The sequence below is a fragment of the Thermobia domestica genome, chromosome 6 (genome assembly GCF_964235325.1).
Source record: "Thermobia domestica chromosome 6, izTheDome1.hap1.1, whole genome shotgun sequence".
In the NCBI taxonomy this organism is placed as follows: Eukaryota; Metazoa; Arthropoda; class Insecta; order Zygentoma; family Lepismatidae; genus Thermobia; species Thermobia domestica.
Window position 1 is genome coordinate 23607016 of NC_137459.1, and position 21901 is coordinate 23628916.

The 21901-nt window shown below is 34.9% G+C and overlaps 1 long non-coding RNA gene across 1 annotated transcript in view; it reads left to right on the plus strand.

Annotated features, from left to right (window-relative positions):
- Nucleotides 1-20609, plus strand: part of LOC145687645 (uncharacterized) — a 203449-nt gene extending 182840 nt beyond the window's left edge. The window contains exons 6-7 of the long non-coding RNA XR_014131698.1: nucleotides 6886-7020; nucleotides 20474-20609. This is a non-coding gene — a long non-coding RNA (uncharacterized LOC145687645). The remainder of the gene's footprint in view (nucleotides 1-6885; nucleotides 7021-20473) is intronic.
- Nucleotides 20610-21901: the final 1292 nt, after the last annotated feature.

Consider the following 21901-nt stretch of genomic DNA (forward strand, 5'->3'; position numbering starts at 1 on the left):
ATCCATGTAATTATATGGGTTCATATTGAAAATAAGCCGCACTTGAAAGTTGTTGACTATATATTACCTCTCTTTGAAATATGTGTCATAGATGTCAATTTAAGTTTACAAAATACCTTAATTCTAATATAGGGAAAAGATCGTGCAGATTAAAAATATAGGAGCCGCTATAGAAAATTTTTTCACAACACTTTTCATTGCTTTAAATCATGTATTCAGTATTCTAGATTATCCTTTTCTTGGAGCATGCACAAATAATGGAGTACAAATAGATAATAGGATTGAAAATTGACTTAATGTGAAAACGAAGTTAATTTGCAAAACACACAAGCAACTTTCTTGGTCACTACAAGAGAGAAATTTATATATTCTTATTGAGAAAATTTAAAAGGTAGCGTTACCGGTCAGCAGCGCATGTGTTTATTTATAACGAGCAGGCGCCTTAGTGATGGTGAATTTCAAGATAAACTAAAATTTCCTTACAAACTACAGCACGACGGATATCTGAAACTAAAGTGTCTGTTCGTTTGAAAAATAAAAATATACTCTTCTAGTTGCCATTACGATTGGTAAATAATAAGATGTAAATATCATATAAAATAAAATATGTTTTGCCTTGTACATTACAGAAACATTTATACGAGATATTCTTTCAAATGCATTGTAGGAAGCACTCACCCTCCATATAAGAGACTTAGGACTAAGAGACTTTGTTTATGTCTTCTTGCAGTGAAGTATACTCTTATTTCCTACCCGGATTTCACCTTACGGGACATGTAATTGAACCTTCAAGTAAGGTCAGGACAGTCAATTTTACCATCTATAATTTGTATACAAAGCCAAAAAAAAAAAAAACATATGTGGCGTACGAAAAACGTAGGTTACATGTGTAAATCCTGTAATTTTTGGAATTAATATACACCAAACGTATAACTGGAAAAGTATATTTTATATGTCCTTTCCGTACAAGTGTTCCGAATAAACGTACTTTCCGTTGGAACGAAAGAACTGTATAGAGCTGGTCAGGATCTCACATACAGATTTACATATATAACATATAGATGAGGTATATAACATACGCATATGTATCTAATATACGGAAGACTGTTAGATATCATATATGCTGCGACGGTACGATGTAACATCTAAGCGGAAAATGTATCTAGCATATGAATAACGTATGCTCCGTACTGATTTCCCTAGTAGACATAAGGATTTCACATATTTGTAGAATATATCGCTGTCCGGAGAACGGATTTATCTCAGTGTCACATTATAAGATCCACATGTTCTCTCTACTGTTTGAAAGTGCACATATTGCAATTTTGTATTAATTTTATTTCTGAATATGATTCATATTTAGAACACAGGCCAATTTTTCTACTAGTAAGTAGTTTCAAGAATTTTCATTGTATTCTTTCAATCATATAAATGTGTTTCAGTGCCTTTGGTGACAAAGACAAAGTCGCATATTCCAATTGCGACCTCACAAAACAGAAACAGTGTTTCATTAATGTAACATCTTTTCCCATAACAAAATCAGGATTTTTATATAAATTATTAATGATCGTGTCAATATGATAAGCAAAACGTACTTTAGAATCAAATAGGACTTCTCGATCTTAAGTAAGGTGAGTCCGAAATAGTTCTGGCAATGTAGAAGCCATATATAAGTTCTGTATTACTGTCAAACCAGTTCTTAATACTTCATAAGTCCATTTGAAGTTTTTACACAGTCCTCAGTCGAATTAATTTTGGAAGATCATTCGCGAATACAATCACATCAGTAGAGACGGAACTTTTTCGTTAATGCGATATGTGCGAAACATTAAAAAATACTTTTCTTTTCAGAACCAGAAATCACGTTTATATTATCGCAACTTTTTGCGAAATTCGGTATTACTTGCGATAAATGCGAATGAGAACGAAAAAGTGGAAATCGTGTTAATTATTGCTAATGATAACTAAAAATCGCATTTCCAATATGATTTAACTTAAACAACGTTGCATTTTGGAAAATGCTCTGCGAGTTATTTGATCCAGAAATTGTTTTACTTTATAAAGATGTATACATCAAGAAAATTGAGCTGCTGTGTAAATCTTTGATTGTGTTTTGTGGTGAACATATTCATGATCTGTTGGTTGATTACCATGAATTTAAAAGTAAGGTTATTGAAATTCTCAACAGTGAGCATAAGGAAGTTGACGTTGTATCATTGTTAAACAGTTTTAAAGTTAACCACAGGTCTTTTGCTGTCAGCTCGTTACTTTCAATATGGTTGCCAGTCTCGAGTGTTGATGCCGAGAGATTCTTTTCCAAGTATATGATTGTTACTGACAGGAGAACAAACTTAAAAGTTGCATTGGTAGTGTCTTGTTGCATGTTATCCTTTAACTAAGGATGAGGTTAGAAGAAATGTTTAAATTTTTGCCGAGTTCAAGCAGAACTCAAAACTATCGTGCAATCGCAAATGGGTTATCCTGTAACGGGACAACGCTAAGTCCCACAGGGCTCGGATGACCCGGGACACCATTCTACGCCTTGGATAGGAAACACTATTGCATCCGCCATGTTCCCCGGATATTACACCGCGTATTAAGCCTAGGGAAGAAAAAGGGAAGTAGGTCTTTGTTGTATTTATTGACCTAAAAAAGGCTTTTTACAGCATAAACTGAAATTGTTGTTGTGAATTCTAAAGAACATTGGGTTGGAATGGAAAGATCGAAGACTCATAAGAAACTTATATTTGAACCAAGAGGAAACTGTTAGTATAGGAGAGAAAAATGATAGAGGAAGGTGCAATTGGAAGGGAAGCTTCACAGGGATGTTGACTCTAGCGGAGGTTACTTAATATCAAACTAGAAGAGATAGTAAAGAAGAGCCCACACAATAAAGACAATGTTTCGGTAGAAGTAGGATGGTTATGTGTATACGGTTTGCAGATCATATGTAGCTTGTAGCGGAATCTGATCGAAAAATCAATATGTTAGAAAACTTGAGGACAGGGTGTGGAGAATATAAGATGAAAATAAATTGTTAGAAAGACAAAGCCATGGCGATTGGATCGAAGCGGTCGGAGTCAAATATAGAAATAGGTGGGGAGAAAATAGAAGAGGTGACTAGTTTTGGTACCTGGGTAGTATTATTAGTGATGATATGAAGTGGAACGTGAAATCAAAGCAAAAATAGGAATGGCGAAAAAAACCTCTAGAAGGAAAAAAACATAATTTTTTAAGTCCTTGAATAAAGTAAAAAAAACTGAAATCTTTAGTTTTATGTCCCACCGTTATGCCGGTTAGGCTAAAGGAGACAGTGATGGTGAGAAATGAATGAAACGGTGGAATAAAGAAAGTGGGAGGAAACGGGAGAGCCCCGAGAAAACCTACAAGCACGGTGTTCGTCCACCACAAATTCACTCCTTGAATAAAGTGTTGAGAATAAGACTCATAAAATGATTTGTGTGGAGTAGTTTACTATATGAAGCAGAAATATGGGCATTACACAAAAGTGATGAAAAAACTGGAATTCTTTGAAATGTGAGTATGGAGAAGAATTGAGAAACTAAGCTGGGTTGAACGGAAAACAAAGGAGGGTGTGTAAGGATAATGGAGGAGAAAAAAGAATTAGATTATTGTTGAAAAGAGGAAAAGAAACTGGTTGCAACATTGGCCAAGATGGAACTGTATCATGAAGGACGTGCTAGAGGGTGTGGTGTTAGGAAAGAGAGGGAGAGACAAAGGAATCCATATCTGATCGATGGTATCGAAATAGAAAAATTGTATGCGAAGACAAAAGACTTATCTAAAGACCGTGATTCATGGAAGCAGGGAGCAAAATTTCCGGTTGCCAGGTTGCCATTGGCGACTAAAAATTTAGAGCTGGCGGCCAGTGTTCAGTAGGAATGGCTTGTGCCTAAATATATATATCGGGCTGCCCAGTTTTTGTTTCGCACGAAAACAATTATCACTGAGTGAGAATAAACACGAAATGTGAAGTCTTTACAAGGACATGGAAAGTGAAGTCTTCACAACGTTGTAATTGGCCCCTCCTTTCCCACCCTCAATCTTAAGATATAAGATATTTTTTTAATATGTATATGAATTTTCAAATTCAAAATTTATTATCCTGAATCTAACTGTCTGATTTTGAAATTTTGTACCCTGATGTAATCTCTTTCTTTGTCAAACCAAAGGCCGTTGGAAGGACCCTCTGATAGTTTGTACGTTGACAGATACAGCCGACCATTATATTGGACTGGAGAGTGCGTCTAACTTTGAAATTTTGCGCCCTGCATTGAAGCTTCTTATTTACGGCAAGTGACCAACCAATAATGGCAGAATAATTATGACGATGATAACAATAACGAGTCGTAGAGTTCTGTTAACATCGGAAGTGACGCAATAACCAGACTCGTCCATTGGTAATATAATATGAAAAAAAAATGAAATGAAATCTTTGAGTTTTACGTCCCTTATGACGGTGATGATGAGTAATGAATGAATTGGTGGAGTGAAGAAAGTGGGAGGAAACGGGAGAACCTCAAGGAATCCCACGCACACGGTGTTTGTCTACCACAAAGTTCAATTGGCGGGGCTCGGATCCAACCCGGGACCCCAAGCACCAGAGGTCAACGCTCTATCACTGAGCCACCGCGGTCCATGGTAATATAAGACGGTTGTGCAGAAACATTGGGGAGACAATCATCTAACAGTAGATTGACAATATTTACACAGAAACAGTTGTAAACCAATGGTGAAACGTAGTGAAAGTGGCTCCCTCTTAAAGCGTCTGCTCTGGACACTTCAAGCTGACCTTGATATTGGCGCCTTTCTGTTACACACCCGTTCCTCCCCGAGTTGAATCTTTTCGTAACAAAAGATCATCGACTGCTTTTTATATGAATTTATTACTGTCCTTTTCAAATAAATTCGAATATACGTTCTTTTGCTGCTAAGAAAGAAAAGAAAGTTTAAGTACAAAGAAAACGGGTGGAAATGATGGTGATCGTCGCCGTTCTATCTGCCATCATCACGCTCTCTTCGTTCAGCGTCCATCTTGACGGTTGCGCAGTGACGTATAGTTTAATAACTATAGTGGGATGACCAGTGCAGAGCTCTCAGGTATTTTAACATTTTTAGAAGTAAATTTTATTTATTGTAATCAAAAATTTAAACATTGTGTAGCTGTAATTATGTTCTTACTGAATTCATGTACCAGAAGAGAATTTGTCACAGATTTTGTTACGGCGCGTGTAGAAAAGAGTGACATTACAAACTGAAGAAAGTAAGCCATATTTGTAGAAGTACTTCAACGGTCAGGAAAAGTGTTTCAGCATGATAGCTAAAATCGTTTGAATTTTAAATTGTTTAATTTCGTTGTTCATGCGCTCAATTTTCTTAGCTACGTAAATAAGATCCATTGCGTTGTAGAGCTGTGAAAATCCCTTGTTTTACGGAAGGCATTGTAAACATAAGAATTGCAGTACTCCATATTTAGGATAGTATTAGAACAAACAAATATAAAATTTATTAAATATATTTATGGGAATTCTTTTATGTACAATACGATATCATGTATTTTATTAAAACTAGTAGAAGAAATATTTCTTTAAAACTAAATAGTTATGCACATTGCTCATTCGTCACGTCATTCGGTAGCCATGTTTTTCACGTCATTTGACATTCGTGTCCTTCAGTGTAACGAGCAATGGAAGCTTCTTAGGCAGAAGCAAGGACTTCTTTCAATGAGTGAGATTCATAAATAGATAAATCAATTTATGTGAATCGATGAAATAGAGAAACAATGATATAATCCAATGATGAATTGATGTTATTGTGAATCTACTTGTCCTATTCCGAGAAGGAGAATGTTCTTGGGAAATGACGGTGTAACGCCATTTTGTAACGTTTCAGAAACAGAGAGAAAAATATTTCCTTAGCAGATTTTTATTCGTTTTTATTTCTGCGTGTGAAACAAAGTTTATGCTTATATTTGATAGGAGAAGAATACAGAAAACTGATCTTTGTGTTAAGAAGTAATTTTAATTATTTCTTTCGTGAAAGCCATTGGAAACACATTTCGTCGTAAAAATATCACATGGTAAGAATGAAACAATATAGTAATAATATTTTTAACATTTTAGCATTACATTCTGTTAATTCGTCATCAAAATTTAGTTTTCTAGCACTTTTCGTATATATTTGTTTAACGTTCTAGGTAAGAAGTTATTAAAAATTACTCGTATATTGCGACGTGTTTAGGAAAGAGAGTTTTTTTTGGGGGGGGAGGAATGATACTGCTGTGTCATATTAGAACCTCACTGCTTAGTAAATAAAAATAGTTATCAGGAGACGAAGTGGTTTTCTATAACTTCATGAATATTTTAAAAATTACGGAACCAATACTTGTGACGTAGCAACAAGATCTTCCACATTTCTGTTCGAAACTAAATTAATACGAAGATGATTTTCGTTAATTGATATGCTAACAACGAGTCTTTGTGGTGATAAGAAACCGTAAGTTGTTGGATTTATAGAAATCCATGATAAAGATAAGTTATCGTAAGAACTTATTGCGATTATGTTAAACTTCTATAAATTGTAGTGAAATTAGTTTCGGTACTTCATAGAAACCTGTTAGATAAAACGAGAAAAACCTTTGGCTGTCTGAAACAAAATGATTTGTAGTTTATTTTAGGACAACTTAGTAGTAATGCGTAATTTTCATATCATATAGTAGCCATATGTGCCACGTCATTAATAATCGTGCAATGAGTAAAAAGAGCACTGTAAAACTCTAAAGAACTAGAGTAGAAATAAAATGTATATTAATATGTTTAAAGCTACATTTATTGCTAGTTCTTAACCGTTTGTTTTCGTTTCTAGGTTTTAGTAATATTCATTCTCGTAGGGAGAGACACTTGATGGTAAATTGCATTGTGGAAATTGTATGGGTTGTAAATTGGAAGAATGAGTCCATTGAATAATGTTGCAACGACTCAGCCTGGCAAGAAATAGCAGGTAACTATTCCAAAATGTTGATTATTAATCAAATTGCATTTTAAAAAATAAAATTTAAAATACTTCTTGAAACCTATATGACTAGCGTCACTATACTATTCCATAACCATTTAAGCACTTAGCAGGAAAAAAGTTACATTCTATATGTAGAAAATGAATGTCATACGTCAACCCTTCTCTCGCTGACATCCACTTATGTCGTCATATATAATAACTCAAATGAGTAAAGACTAATACAATTATGCAAAATTTAATTTTTCCTCTGATGTATATTTTGAGGTTACATTTAGTGTTAAAGTATACTCACCTTGTTCATTGTTGGATATTAAATGTAACGAATAGTAGAAAAATTTGACTCATTAGTGTCGGTATCTTTTACAGTATCGTAAATGTCATAATCTAATGTTCAACCACTCATAATTGGATGTTTCCTGCACCGTTACCCACCAGTTTTGTTACGAAACATTATTTGATTTCATTAAAACGTTTTATTTGAGGTTTTCGAGGTCGCTAATTTGGAATTTCATATTATTTTTTGAAAATATAAGATGGCGGATGTGATATGGCCGTCTTAAAAGAATAATTCGATTTCAAAAGAAATCGTATTGAAGAGTTTTCCAGGTCACTCATTTTGAATTTTAGACAGATTAATGATAAAATGAGTTTATTGTCACATATTATTGAGCATTTTGTTCATTTCTAGTGAATCAACTAAAAACAAAAACAAATCGTAATGAGCGACTAAAATCAAATTTATGTACAGTGTATCACTATAGAAAAGTATAGATAAAATAAAATAGGGAACCGGGGCCAACTACTTTTAATTTTGGATAAATGAAGAATGATTTAGAAACTCAGGAAAATTTGTTTGAGAGTGCGATCTCGTGGGATTTTGACTTCTGTATTTCTTAATGTTTAGGATTCAACCTGAAGCGAATAAAAAATAGAATATTCTAAATGCTCCAGTAATATAATAACGATCAAATTTTACTGCACTTTACTTACATAATTACAATTTACTTACTTTTAGTCGTTGATTACATTTGAAAATAAAATAAAAGGAAGAAAGACTACAAATAGACCGAAATTGAGTGCGATTGAAACCTACTTTATTTGCATTCTGAGCAACATCTGAAGTGACTAGTTCAACGCTTAAATTGAAATAGATTCGATATCCAGGTATGTGTATCTGGGCCTAAAAATGGTAATTTCCTAACGGTAATCATACCAAACTGACAACTTAGAATCTTAAAAGTCTACAAACAGAAACTTCGATTTAGGGGGTTTTGACCACGTTTCTGCCATAGTAGCACAGTCAACTCGCAAACCGTTTGCTGTAAACTTGCATTGGAAGTCGGCAAGCTTGCATCCGGCTTGATTGTAAAGCGCATTTAGGGGGCAGTGGCTCAGTGGTAGAGCGTCCATCTCCGGTGCTTGGGATTCCTGGTTCCATCCCAGCTCGCGCCGTGTGGACTTTGTGGTGGACAAACACCATACTCTTGGCTTTTCTCTGGGTTTCCCCGTTTCCTTCCACTTTCTTCATTCCACCATTTCATTCATCTCTCATCATCACCGTCTGCTTTAGCCTAGAAGCCATAATTGTGGGACGTAATGAGATTTCATTTCATTTTAAGATGACGCATTTGTTGTTCGTTTCTGGTTTCACTAGACTTTAGTTAGCATTAGTGTTCAACTAAAGATACAAAAGAAATAATATTGCTCATTAAAAAGTAACAAATTCAGTTTAAAAGCTGTTGAAATGCATGAATGTTGATTTGGTGACCTTTGGACTTTCAATTGACTCTGGCATAGAAACATTACAACATCGCGTATACTGCGTTCTTTGAAGGTGTTGAGGGTGACAACGGTACTTGGAACAGCAGCATCCAGTACCCATTCTTCCAATTATGTTTGCTAACCAAAATAAAAACTTTCTTCTTTCATTTCCTTAAAAATAAATATTACTTTTCAGTTCAAAACAAAGCATTTCATAACTTTTTGATAATTTCGAACATTTTACACAGTGTATACGTGAACCGAAATATAAGTGCTAACAACTTAATGTCATGTGTTTTTACCTAGAAAATACTTAACTTTGAAATCAGCTGAGCTTCTGTTAGATGGAAAAAGCAGGAACCTAAGGTTCATGGGTCAAACGTAAAGGCATTTTTTTCTCGCTTGCTACGGTCCTGATGCGTAGAAGTTCGCCGTTCAAATTTCATATTCGAAAAATCTATACGAGGATAGAAAATCATAATAGGTACATTTTTTCAGTAGATCAAATTAAAAGGTTTTGAATTAAATTAAAATTCTTTTAGTTCACTCGTAAAAACGAAATATACAGTACACTGCTAAAACGGGTATTTTTAATTAAGACATTCTCAAAATCAGAATTTACCAAAAGTGACATTATCATGTTTTGCTATCCTCATGTTGGGACATTGTACAGGTTGACATTCAAGAACTCGGTCACCGATAATCCGATTCCTTCAGATTCCTGGCATGGATTTCATAGAGCATTTTCAAATTTACCGCGTTGGGGCGAAAGTCTTTTCTGGAGGAGCCATTTATGTTTTTATCGCACTGTAGTCAAAAATTAAGATTTTGTGTCTTGCATATACCTACCAACATGCACATCTTGACATTTTATCATTTATTAGCTTATTTTTCATTCTTTAAAGATGTGTACAGGTATTTTCTGTTAAGAATTTATAACCCTCCAAAATCTAGGACTACATGGGTCCGGAGGTAGCCGGTCCTTTAAATGTCAACTTGTGTTATGCCAACTTCTAATTGTGATTTGAAGCTATAGTCGATAAATAAAATAAATGTTTATTGTCTGTTTCCTCTGTTGCTTCTTTAGGACAGCTTTCAAGGGAAAAATAAATTTCTCATCGATGTATAATACTGACCAAATTATCGATAGCTTCAGGAATTTTGAGAGAGAGTAAATTAGAAATTTGGTATTATACATAATAATCATGAAATATAAATAGCAGTAATAACTACGACTAGGGGCGTAGCGTTCCTAAGTAAATATAATAATGCATTGAGAATAGTGCATTAACATAAATATGGTGAACTTGAATCATATAACCCAGCTATCTTTAACGATATTATAATTAAGAAAGTTCTTAATTAGTTATAATTAAGAAAGTTCTGTCGCTTTTTCACCCACCACTTTTGAACATTGATATGTCACCTAAGACTTACCTGGGAGATGAAAAATACACCCCATCAGCATCGACGACCTTCTCCCAACGTTCTGGAAGGCCATGGATTCCATCGCGGTAGAACTTGATGGGCCGTGAAGTGAAGAAATCAGCAAGTGCATTTTCCACCCCTACTATGGATTTGAACTGGCGTCCTCGAAGGTGATTATCCAAGGAATGTAGCAAATGATAATCAGACAGTGCAATGTCCGAAGAGTATGGCTGATGCAATAGGGTTTACTATCCAAGGTATAGAATGGTTTCTCGGGTAATCCAGATGAGGAGTGAGCCCGTTTGGCTTGGCGTTATCCTGTAACAGGAGGACCTCTTTGCGATTCAGAAGTAGTGCCTCCAGATTTTTTAGTTTTTCTTGAACATAGTTCAACTGCTGACCGTACATAGTTGCATTGATGCTTTGATCACCTGGTAACAGTTCTCGATGCGCGATGCCGTGGCCAGTCCACCAAACACAGAGGATGAATTTCTTCTGGTGTAGTACTGGTTTCGGTTGTTTTGGAACCGGTTCATGCGATGCTAACAAGTCATGATGGCGCCGTGGAGCTTTGTACAGGACCCACATCTCATCACATGCCAACACTCTGTTCAAAAATGGCTCCTTCCTCAGACGAGATAGCAAAGAAACACAAGTGTTTGCTCACGTTGCCTTCTGGTCCGGAGTCAAATCATGTGGGCGACCAAACCTGTAGTGCTTCAGGTCCATCGACCAAACCTGTAGTGCTTCTCAAGTTGATGGAGGTGCTGCTGAATGGTTTCTGCACTCACACTGAATTGTAGTTCCAGTGTCTCACATACCCGGCCACTGCTTGCCTCAATTGCTGCCTGAAGATATTTATTTTGTACATGTGTTGTTGTTCGGCCACGTGGTGGGTCTTCGAGTGTTTCTTCACCGTCCATAAACTTGTTGAAATACAACTGCACTCTCCGCGTAGTCAAGACACCCTCTCGATAGGCCTGGCATATCTTCCGCCCCGCTGCAGCTGCGTTTGACCCCGATTTGAACTCGTACAGCATACACGAACTTATGACGCTCTGTGGAAGTCCCATGTTCACTCTGTACTTACGCAAGTTCACGGTGTAACTGAACTGCCACAACCAGGTAGTATCTTGGATATGTTCACACCAACAACTGACCTTCGCCTTATCTTCGTTCGCATTCAACTCACGGTGTGAGGACCAATTGAACGCACACCTCCACGAAAAGGGGCAAAATTTTCCTGGTTATCTTTATAGAAAATAAAATAAACATCTATATTTTCAAAAGAAAAGAAAGAAAGAAAAAGGAATCTTATTGGATGTTCATATTTGCTTCTAAAAATGCAATTCCCTTGACATTCCTAGAACCAGTATAATGCAGTAATGATTTGAGAATTATGCAGAATATTTACAACAATACATTAAAAATAAGTTTCCCACTTAATTGTGACCCTGCGCATTACCCTCCAAAGCCCATGTTCCACCATTACAACTAACTTGTTTTAAATGACTCATTTTTGATTCCTTAAAATTTAAATGACGCACTTTGTGTCATGGTCCACCCTCGTCAGGACTTCTGTATAGCGTATAATACTATAATATTAGATCTATGTTGGCACCTTTTAAAAGTATTTCGATACCCACAGCTGTGAAACACTTGGAATTTTTAAAAGAACACCTTCTATAGTATACAAACAATACAAGTCATGACGTAAAGTGGAATTCGTGTTTGCTGTTTTGCTCTGATGACATCGTATTTTTCAAATGATGCACAGTGAACTGCAGTAATCACAAGTCTACGTATTCAGCGTAAAATTTCTTTCAGAGAGCGGAGATAATAGATTATTAAATATGTAAGTGTATCAAGTCAGTGTTAAAAAATAACTAAACGATCTAGTTAGTGGCTGCGCTAGAGGGAGTCAAGGGAGGTGTGAGCCCTCCGGTGGCATTGTCCGGGACCCAACTTTCCCCATACATGTTGAATTTTACAGTAGGTCAAGTAATGTCAAAAAAAAAAAAAAAACAGCTTGTACCCAAAATGCATTTACCCCTGTGCTAACTCCCCCAAAGTTAAAGCATGTATCGTTACTAGATCTAGTGCATATTTATTGTTGGCTTTCTAGATATTGTGTTAGAACGGTTAGTTCTACGTAATGTTACAAAACATCCGAGTGGTCGCTGTGGGTCAGTGGTAGAGCGTTCTATTCTGATGCATCGGGTCCTTGGTTCGATCCAAGCTCGCGCTAAATAAGCTTTGTGGTGTACAAACACCGTGTGCCTGTGCTTTCTCGGGGTTCTCCCGTTTCTTCCCTTGATTCAATTAGTAGGTATAAATATATAAATTAAACTCAATGTATACCTCGCTAGTGTGATAAATTAATAATAATGATGCTAAAAGCTAGAAACCTCGTGTTTCTATTCTACTTAACTTAGGTCGGTGGTCTCTACGTCACTGTGTTCATAATAAAGCAGGCATTTGAATTCTTCATATGTGTTATGATCTATGCATTTTGGAAAATGTTCCTATGTTTTCTTGGAAAGGATATTTAAAAAAGGAGTACATCTGTTTGAGCTCTAGGGTCAGGTATTTCCACGAAAGATATTCCGTTAAATTCTACATATTTCAGGTTATAATTTTGCCTAGTTCAATGAAATATGTTAGTACATATCATTTCATGCAGGTATCGAACCAAAAACACCATTTATAGACCCTATATATAGACCCTATTTATAGACCCTATGTGTGTCTATTCACATTCGCCGTACTCTCCGGTTATAACACCACACAAGTTTTGGCTATTTCCCACAATCAAAACGGTGCTAAAAGAAATACTTTTTTACCATTCCCGACACTGAAAGTGTGATGACTGCGCAGTTGAACATCCTTGAAGAAAGAAGCAGTTGCGGATCCATGGGGCGATCGGTGCAATCGCCCCTCCCCCCGGAAGAGGAATCTTTTTTTATTTTATATATAAATAAAACACATCCCAGAATTTGGAGCTCTTAAAAGTAGCTCTAAGTAGCAGTATTACAGCCCACTGCCCCCCCCCCCAGAATTCCGTCCTGGATCCGCCACAGGAAAGAAGACTTTGAGAAGAGCTCCCATTCATGGAATCAACGTTTTAATAACTGCATCACAAGTCAAGGGGAGTACTTTGAAGGAGAAAAAGATTGATTCGTATTTGATGTAAACCTATTACTTTGTTCGTAATAAAATAAATCACCTTACTTTTTGATCACACCTCGCATAGTCCAAACGCCATTTCAAACGAGTCAGTCGTTTTGCAGACTCTAGGAACTACATATTTGACAATAATCTTATTCATTATTGGACATATTATTATTTAATCCTTCTCAACATCTACGCCGATGGGAACTGGACTTGGTGTTAACCGACATATCACTATGACACTATCTTCCAATCCCAAGTTGTGCTAGGGGTGATTTACCCCATTGGGGCTGAACTTCGTCTTAAGTAACATCAGTAGTATCACTATTTATTTCAGCAAGCACGAAAACAGTGATTCAACTCTAATATCGGTCTTTCTCGTTTACTTTTACATCTTATCCTTCGCACCCCGGTTTTAGGGGTTAGATAAATCTCTTACTTCCATTTTTTCAGATTGTAAGTCATACGTGTACCAGTTTGGTTGAGATTCTTCAAGTCGTTCCAGTGTTATGTTCAGAGACACACATACTTACATTCGTATATAGCTGTATAAACAACGCGTTTATCATTGCCTCTGTCAATTCCTATTCCATCAGATATGCACATTTTTGTCTAGAGGATCTAAAACACATTTGGTGCACATATAATTTACAATCTGGAAAAATACCGCTGGGATAAGACACCCCTAGCACCCCTAAGGGAAAGAAGTTGAAGAGAGTGACATGTAAGCATAATAATGAATATCTTATGTTAGTGCGAAATCCAGTTTTCGAGCTTGCTGAGATAAATAGTGTCATATAATACTTTACATAAGCTTCTCGGCCCGTTGCTTTTTCCAAGACAAACATCTCGTGACGTGATGGACTTTCCTAAAAAAAAATAAAAACAAAAATACTTACTAAAAACAATTTTTAAATTTTTCACCATCATACGTCACAAAATTCAATAATATAAAAAAGCACGGGCAAGAGGCAAAAAAAAATTAATCCATCCTTCGTTCCATACAGTTTGGGTCAAAACTTCAAAAAGCAGCCATGAAGCTTAAAACTTATACCTTGTAAGTATCCTTTCTTCACTTCAATATCCCTTTCCACTTTGGAGAGGAAATTCAGCAAAAACTCTGCCATCTGGCATGTAACGAGTCATTTATCATTATGGGTGTAATTCTCCTGAGTGGCACGCAACCCACTATGCTATACTTGCAAATTTAAACATTTTATTTTCTTCTATACATGCAATTTAAAAATGTTATTTCCTTCTATACAAATCAATAATAATAAATTGCATTTTTAAATGGGGCCACTCATTTTTATTTTAAAGCCCTAATATATCTTGCTTTAACATTTTTTAATATTTTAATAGTGATTTGCTCAGTGTCATTTATGTACAGTCACTAGCCGAAGTAACTCTCCCTGAGTGCTTTAATTCTATTCCATTGTGTCCAGAACATTTGCCGTTGTGAAAACGCCTGGACACATGCAAACCAACTTACAGGAAACTTTTCTCGGTACCGACAGCAGTAGGTAGCACTGAGCCAGGTGTTTATGCAGGTAGAATTGTAGAGTAGGTGACTAACGAAACAGTTCTCCATTCTGATAGGAATCTCTCTGGTTCGGATAGTGTTATCCAATGAACATCATATATTAATCTCAATATTGCTGTGTATGTAATGTATTATTTCATTATACACTGTATGTCCAAAGAAATAAAAGCACTGACCACGCATGAATCAGAAAATGCTTGAAAGTAGATGAAAATATCACATCTAGAACAACTACAGGAAATAAGTTTGTAAATCATTGCCTCCATTGACAGACCTTCTCCTATTCTCATTATTCCAACATCTTTTCATAAAGCTAGTCTCTCGTGCGAATGAATGACCATTTCAGGTATTGAGAAATAAAATGTAAATAAAATATAAATTAATAGAATAATATGTAATTAGAAAATGTATTCAATTACGGATAGAAAGTAGAAAATAATATATTCTTAAAAACGGTTTTCTTAGTAATAAAACACATCATAGTAGAAAGTAGAAAAGGAATTTAAAAAAAAAAACATTTAAAAAAACAAACTCATTAAAAATAAAACAATGTAGAAAAATTTTAAAAAATAAAATAAGTTTTTCTAAAAAGTATAAAACAACTGTTTTAAAGAAAACTACTTTTTAAGAAAATCTATTTAAGCATATCTAAAAAGAGAAAAAAAACGTAAGGAAAGCTCTCATATACAATAAAAAATAGCGCAAAAAAAAAAAAATAGCTGCGCATTGACGCAAGTGCAGGGTCAAGGATTTAAACCTTAATAGCTCAGTCCCTAATTGAGCTAAGAAAGAAATTTTGATATCAGTTTGTTTCTGAGGGATAAAGCTTTCCGTTTATATGCATTTTGTGTTCGTGTGGGGTACTAGATGGAGAGGGAAGGTGAAGCTCGTGTTTTTTTTTTAGTTTTTTTTTGTTTTGCATCAGGATTTTTGGAGGGACTATTCCCAACTTGGGATTATATACATCTTTTATTGGTATGCGGAGCAATGAATCAGTCCAGTACGTGGTAATATCCGGTACTTGTTGATTTTATGGGGGACAGGACTTTGAAATTTTTTTTGAATCTCAGTTTTTTTAAGTAAGTTATATTTATTACATTTATTTTCAGGACGATTTCATAAAAAAACACTATATATTTTCACTTAATTCGTATACAAGCATAATTCTTGTTGCTGTACGTAATGTGTGCATATAACGTGTTAGTATGGTGGGGTGGGCGGATCCATTGTCTAATTCAATGAGTTTTCTTTTACACATAACATTGCGTTTCTCCTTCTCTTTTTGAGAATATTTCCTACATAAAACAAATTTGTTATGGTTTTCTTTTAAGTAAAATACAAAAAAAGTACCGGTACTTTCTTTGACACACACACACACATACACACTCACAATAATTTCTTCTGGAAAGAAAAGAGAAATCCGCAAATTTGTGCCAGGGCGCGGATCCGTACACTGAAAGAAAAACGTATGTGGCGTGCGTAACAACGTAAGTTACATGTGTAAATCCAGTAGTTTTGGGATTTAATGCACAACAAACGTATAACTGAAAAAGTATATTTTAAACATACTTTCCGTTTAAGTGATACGAATACACGTACTTTCCGTACGAACAAAAGCACTGTATATAGGTGGTCAGTGTCTCACATACAAATGGACGTAGATAACATATAGCTAACGTATGTAACATGCGTATACCTATGTAATTTAAGGAAGTCTGGTAGACGTCAGACACCCTGTAACGGAATGATGTAACATCAAAGGGGGAGAAAGGGTAGCACATATGCAGATATGAATAACGTATGCTCCTTAATTATTTATGTAGTAAATATGAGGATACCGTATAATTGTATATAAAATCTACCGCTGTCTGGATAACGGATTTTTTTTCAGTGTACTTACTTAGAAACAATCCGTCCAGCGACATCTTGGAACGCATTGCAACCACACTCGGCAGACGTAGACGATGTCGAATTTGTGTTTTTTTTTTCTTTTTTTAATACCTGGATCTTTTTTACTGGCTGCAAAGTCCCACCCTGCGTCCTATCCTGCTATCGATGGTTCCACAGTCCCCAATAGTGGTAAGTAGTTTTTTTTTTTACTATGAGTTTTGTTCTGAATTTTTATCTCGCTTTGTACTGCAGAAATGGCTACCATTTTTATATTATTATCAGAAGTGTGTTGCCAAGACATTAGCTTAATTTTGTCAGCGGAAGATGACTACAAAAGGTTCTCAGGGCTCCCCAAATTCTGCTATTTCATTTTTTGTTTCTTCTTTTTTTCCTACGAATAAGGCGCGAATTGCAGGAATATTACCTCTTTGGAATTTGTGCTCCATAAGCTTTTTAACGATGTATCAGTCATCACTCTGTAATAATTAGGGGGAATAACCAGGGCCCCCAACGTGAGAGTCCACGATTTCGTTCAAGTCCCTGACATGCATAGAAAGGTTAATTATTTCTTTCAATTCTCATGTAAATCAAGTGATTCACTTCCCATGATTATCTTTTTAGCCATGCATAAATATTTTTTTAAATTGGTTTTCTTAAAAACAATTATTTTCCACTTTTTTTTTTACTTTTTTGTCCGCTCTGTTCTATTTTGAAATGAAGTACGTTTCTAAGAAAAAAAAAATTTACTTTTTTATATAATATATTAGGAGTGAAGTTTATTTCTGTGAGTAGCTTGTGTATCACATTGGGTCGCGTAACTCAGGTTGGGAAATAGATGGTAAAATCTGCGGAAGATGGCGCCCTCCTAAGGCTTCTGCATTGGATAGTTGAAGTTGACCTTGACTTTTCCCGCCTTTCTGTCGCTCCCTTTTCCCTCCAAGTTGAATCTTTTACTACCAACGGCTGTTCTTGTAAGTTTGTTATTGGCATTTTTTTTTTTTTTTTACATAGATGGATATTCATTTTGATAATTGTGTTTGCTACGCAGTTATATCTCAAACCTATTAATTATATTGTATTTTTCAAGTATATTCGAACATACACACTTTCAATGCTGAGATAAAAAATAATTAACTGTAAAGAAAGGAATGTAGACGACGATAGGCGTCGCTGATCTACTACAGTAGCTCCCTCTTCTCATAGCGTCCGTCTCGACGCTTCCACTCTTGCGCAATCTTTTAACGAGCAGATGGGCAGAACACGCTCAGGCATCTGAACACTTTTAAAAGTAAAATTTCTTAGTGATTAATCAACATTTTACTCATTATATTAGTTCAAGTCTTATACAATAAATTGATATGGTGGAGAAGACATCTTTATCCCAAATTTTGTTGTGACAGAGAAAAGAGTGTTATTGGGAAATCAAGGATAGACGCCATCTTTTATAAGAACTTCAGTCATCAGGAAAAATGGTTTTGTTACCATAGAAAGGTAATTTTTTTTATTAAACTTATTTTCTTGTTTGGGTATGCATGGTTCTGAGTTTTCTTCCAAAATAAAACAATTATTTTTTACATTGAAGAGACATGGAAGTTCATTATTTTACAAAAGTCGTTGCAAGCACATTTCTTATTTAAAATATCAGTATAATAATGATAGACTAAGAATAAGAATAGCATTATCTCTTATGTAGATTTATGGGAATTTTTTGTGTATAGTGCGAATACTGTACGTTGTAACATTTGATGGAAAAGTTTTTTTTTTTTTTAACTAAAAATATGTAATAATTTTTCTTGCCATAGTCATGTGGTAGCCATGTTTTACCACGTCATGCGGTAGCCATATTTTTCCACGTCATGTGACGTCATTCGCTGACGTTGAGAGCAATGAAGCAATAGACGCCTCTTAGTCGGAAACAAGGACTTAGTCAATAATTGCATTTAATTTTGTAAGATTTATAGAACAGAAATCAATTTATGTTAATCGAAGAAATAGAGGAAAGCAATTATGTAATCTAATGATGAATAGGTTTAATTGTGAAGTAACTTGTGCTAATCTGGAAATGTGAACGTTCTTGGGGACTGGCCAACGCCATATTGTAAGGTTTCAGTAACATAAAAGAAGACACACATTTCTTAGCAGAATTTTATTCTTGCTAACTCCTGAGTGTAGCAGAAGGTTTGTGTATTTATACCTGATCTAAAGAATTGGAATCTATGATACATGAAATTGATCTTTGTGTTAAAAAGGAATTTTAAGTTCTTTCTTTCCACGGAAGCAATTGGAACGAATTTCGTCTACTAAAGTCACATGGTAAGAGTGAAACAATATAGCAATAATATTTTAACGTTTTCAACAGAACATTCTTTTAATTTGTAATCGAAATTTAATTGTCTTTTCGTTTAGATTTCTTTAATGTTCTAAGTACGAAGTTGTTAGAAATTCTGTAGCGACATGTTTTGAAAAGAGTGTTATTGAAAACGACAAAATCATGCATATTAGAAGTTCATTGCTTAGAAAAAAGTAGATTTGAGGAGAAGATTTGGTTACATTTTAACTTATTGTTTATTTCCACTATTGAAATTCTTTGTTTTGTTTTATACGTAAGTATCGTGGATAAATATTCTGTGATTTAAAAAAGATTGAAGAGTCCTTAAATTTAAGGAAGCTATTACACAGCGCTACGTTTTAAGACACCCCATCAGGGCGAAATTAAAATATCTCTAATTTTACAGTATATGATATCTTCAAATAGATAAAATATAATCGAAAAGCAGACCAAGAGCTCGCCACGCAATATTATTTTACATGAGATTCCGTTATCATGACTCACGTATCTGCTTTCGATTTCCAGCGATTTAGAAAATTGGCATTTACTTTCGCTTTCACAAGTGGCTGTAAACGGAAAGCTACTAGGTGACATGCGATAACGGTGCCTCATGCAAAATAATATTATCTAGTGCGCTCTTGTTCCACATTTCGATTATCTTTTATCTATTTGAATATACCACATAATTACTGTGAAATTAGCGGTATTTTAATTTCACAGTGATTAGCGCTCTTAAGAATACAAGTGTACAGTATCTAAATAATAACTGAATTATTTCTTAGGATATTTTTAGGAGAATCACGTTGGTTATAATGTGCATTATTGTTTTTAAATAATGATTCAGGTCTAAAGCTTAGTTTTAGCTACGTCACAAAATAGCCGCGTTTTCTATGACATATTAAGATCATCGTGAATATTCTAAAGAATTACGTATCATCATATGTTGGATATTTTTATTCGAAATGGTTTTTAAATTTACCTGAGTCAAACAAACACAAATAATGTATTTTGATTGATAAGGTAATGCTGTAAGTATTGTTTGCGCTTGTAAGAAGACGTGAGTTTTTGATTTCATGTAAACCTATGACAAATATATTGTATCCTGGGAATATATTAAGATTTTAGAAATTACAAAAATTGCAAACAAGTTAGTTTGTATGCTTCAGAGAAATCTGCTAATTATAAAAAGAAAGCATTTCGCAGTTCGAAACCAAATTATTTGTAATTTATTTTTAGCAGTTTAAGACTAGAGTAATGTATTTCAATAATTTAAAACATAATTTATTAGTCTTTAACTGAAATTTCTGCATTTATAGATTCTAATGGCATCTGTTTCCGTGGTTGGAGATGTTATGATTGTGTCGATCCATTGTAGAGATTATATTGGTTTGGGAAACTAAACACACTAACTTCGTTGGATAATGATGCAACTACGTAACCTGGAAAAGTGTAGCAGGTAATTATGCCATAATACTAATTGCCAATGTCAATACTTTTATTGGTACAAAAAACTAGTATATCTTTGGAGCATTTTGTCTAAGTCAACTTAATTTACAATAAATTTCTTGGTTTTATGAGTCATTGAAGTTTCACCTTAAATGTGCCAAGTTTTCTTGAGATACTCCTGTTTTCTCCCACGCCCTCATTCCACCAATTCTTTCATTATCATTCTTTTGTCTTAAGTATACGTATCCCTTAGTCTAAGAACATAATTGCGGGATGTTAAACTGAAATATTTAATTACTGAAATAAATAAACGAATGATGAAATGAAATACTTAAGCAGCTAAATTTACTGTTAAATAAACATTTCGCATTTTGTAAAAATGTTTGTAACTTTGTCTTAATGTGTGAAATTTGTAATGATATGACAACGTATGGAAACATTCAACGCTATGTATAACCAATGTCATCTATATTGGATTGGATTCTGAGTTTAGCGTCCCTTTCAGCAGCGAGGCTATATGAGTCATGGACCTGCATCTTAACGTGGAAACGGAACCACATGAGTTCCCTCTGGGAACCAAAGCCGGATCTCCCACGCCAGATGTGCGTGCGCTAACCGCTCAACCGCGAGGGAACTCGTTATCCATATTGAATTCATTTTATCTTTACATTTTTTCCTGTTAGTGTAAGGTAACGAATTGCTGAAAATTGGAAACTGGAAATTGATTTGTCTGCTGAGGGAAATTGTATAATCTTGTAAAATTAGGAAGCATATGATGTTGATATGAGTTTCGATTTTACAAAAATTTCAAAATGAAAAACAGGTTGGTTTCGAATGTAAGGAAAAGGAATGTATCATTAAGTTTATTAAGTTCATTAACCAATGTATCATTAAGTTTTCGTATTTTATTTTGTGTTTGTAGTAACTTTAAGAGAGATAGATATACACACGGACTCTCTCACCTCAGCCCTTAAGAGTAAGATGATGTTTTAATTTCCTTTAGTTAAATACCCATGACAAACATGGGTTCATTCTGAGGTGTGACCCTTAACTGGATGTAGATTACTGGTGACGAAATCATTTGCTTGCCTTTTGAAAATAAATACTATTTTTGCTCTTGTTCCATATTTTTAAAGAAACAAAACACTCTCGTAAATCTTTGAGTTTTACGTCCCACGCTATGCAGGTTAAGCTAAAGGAGACGGCGATGATGAGAAATGAGTGAAAATGGTGGAAGGAAGAAAGTGGAAGGAAACGGGTGGAACTCTGAGAAGTGGGTGTAATCCTGAGAAAACTAA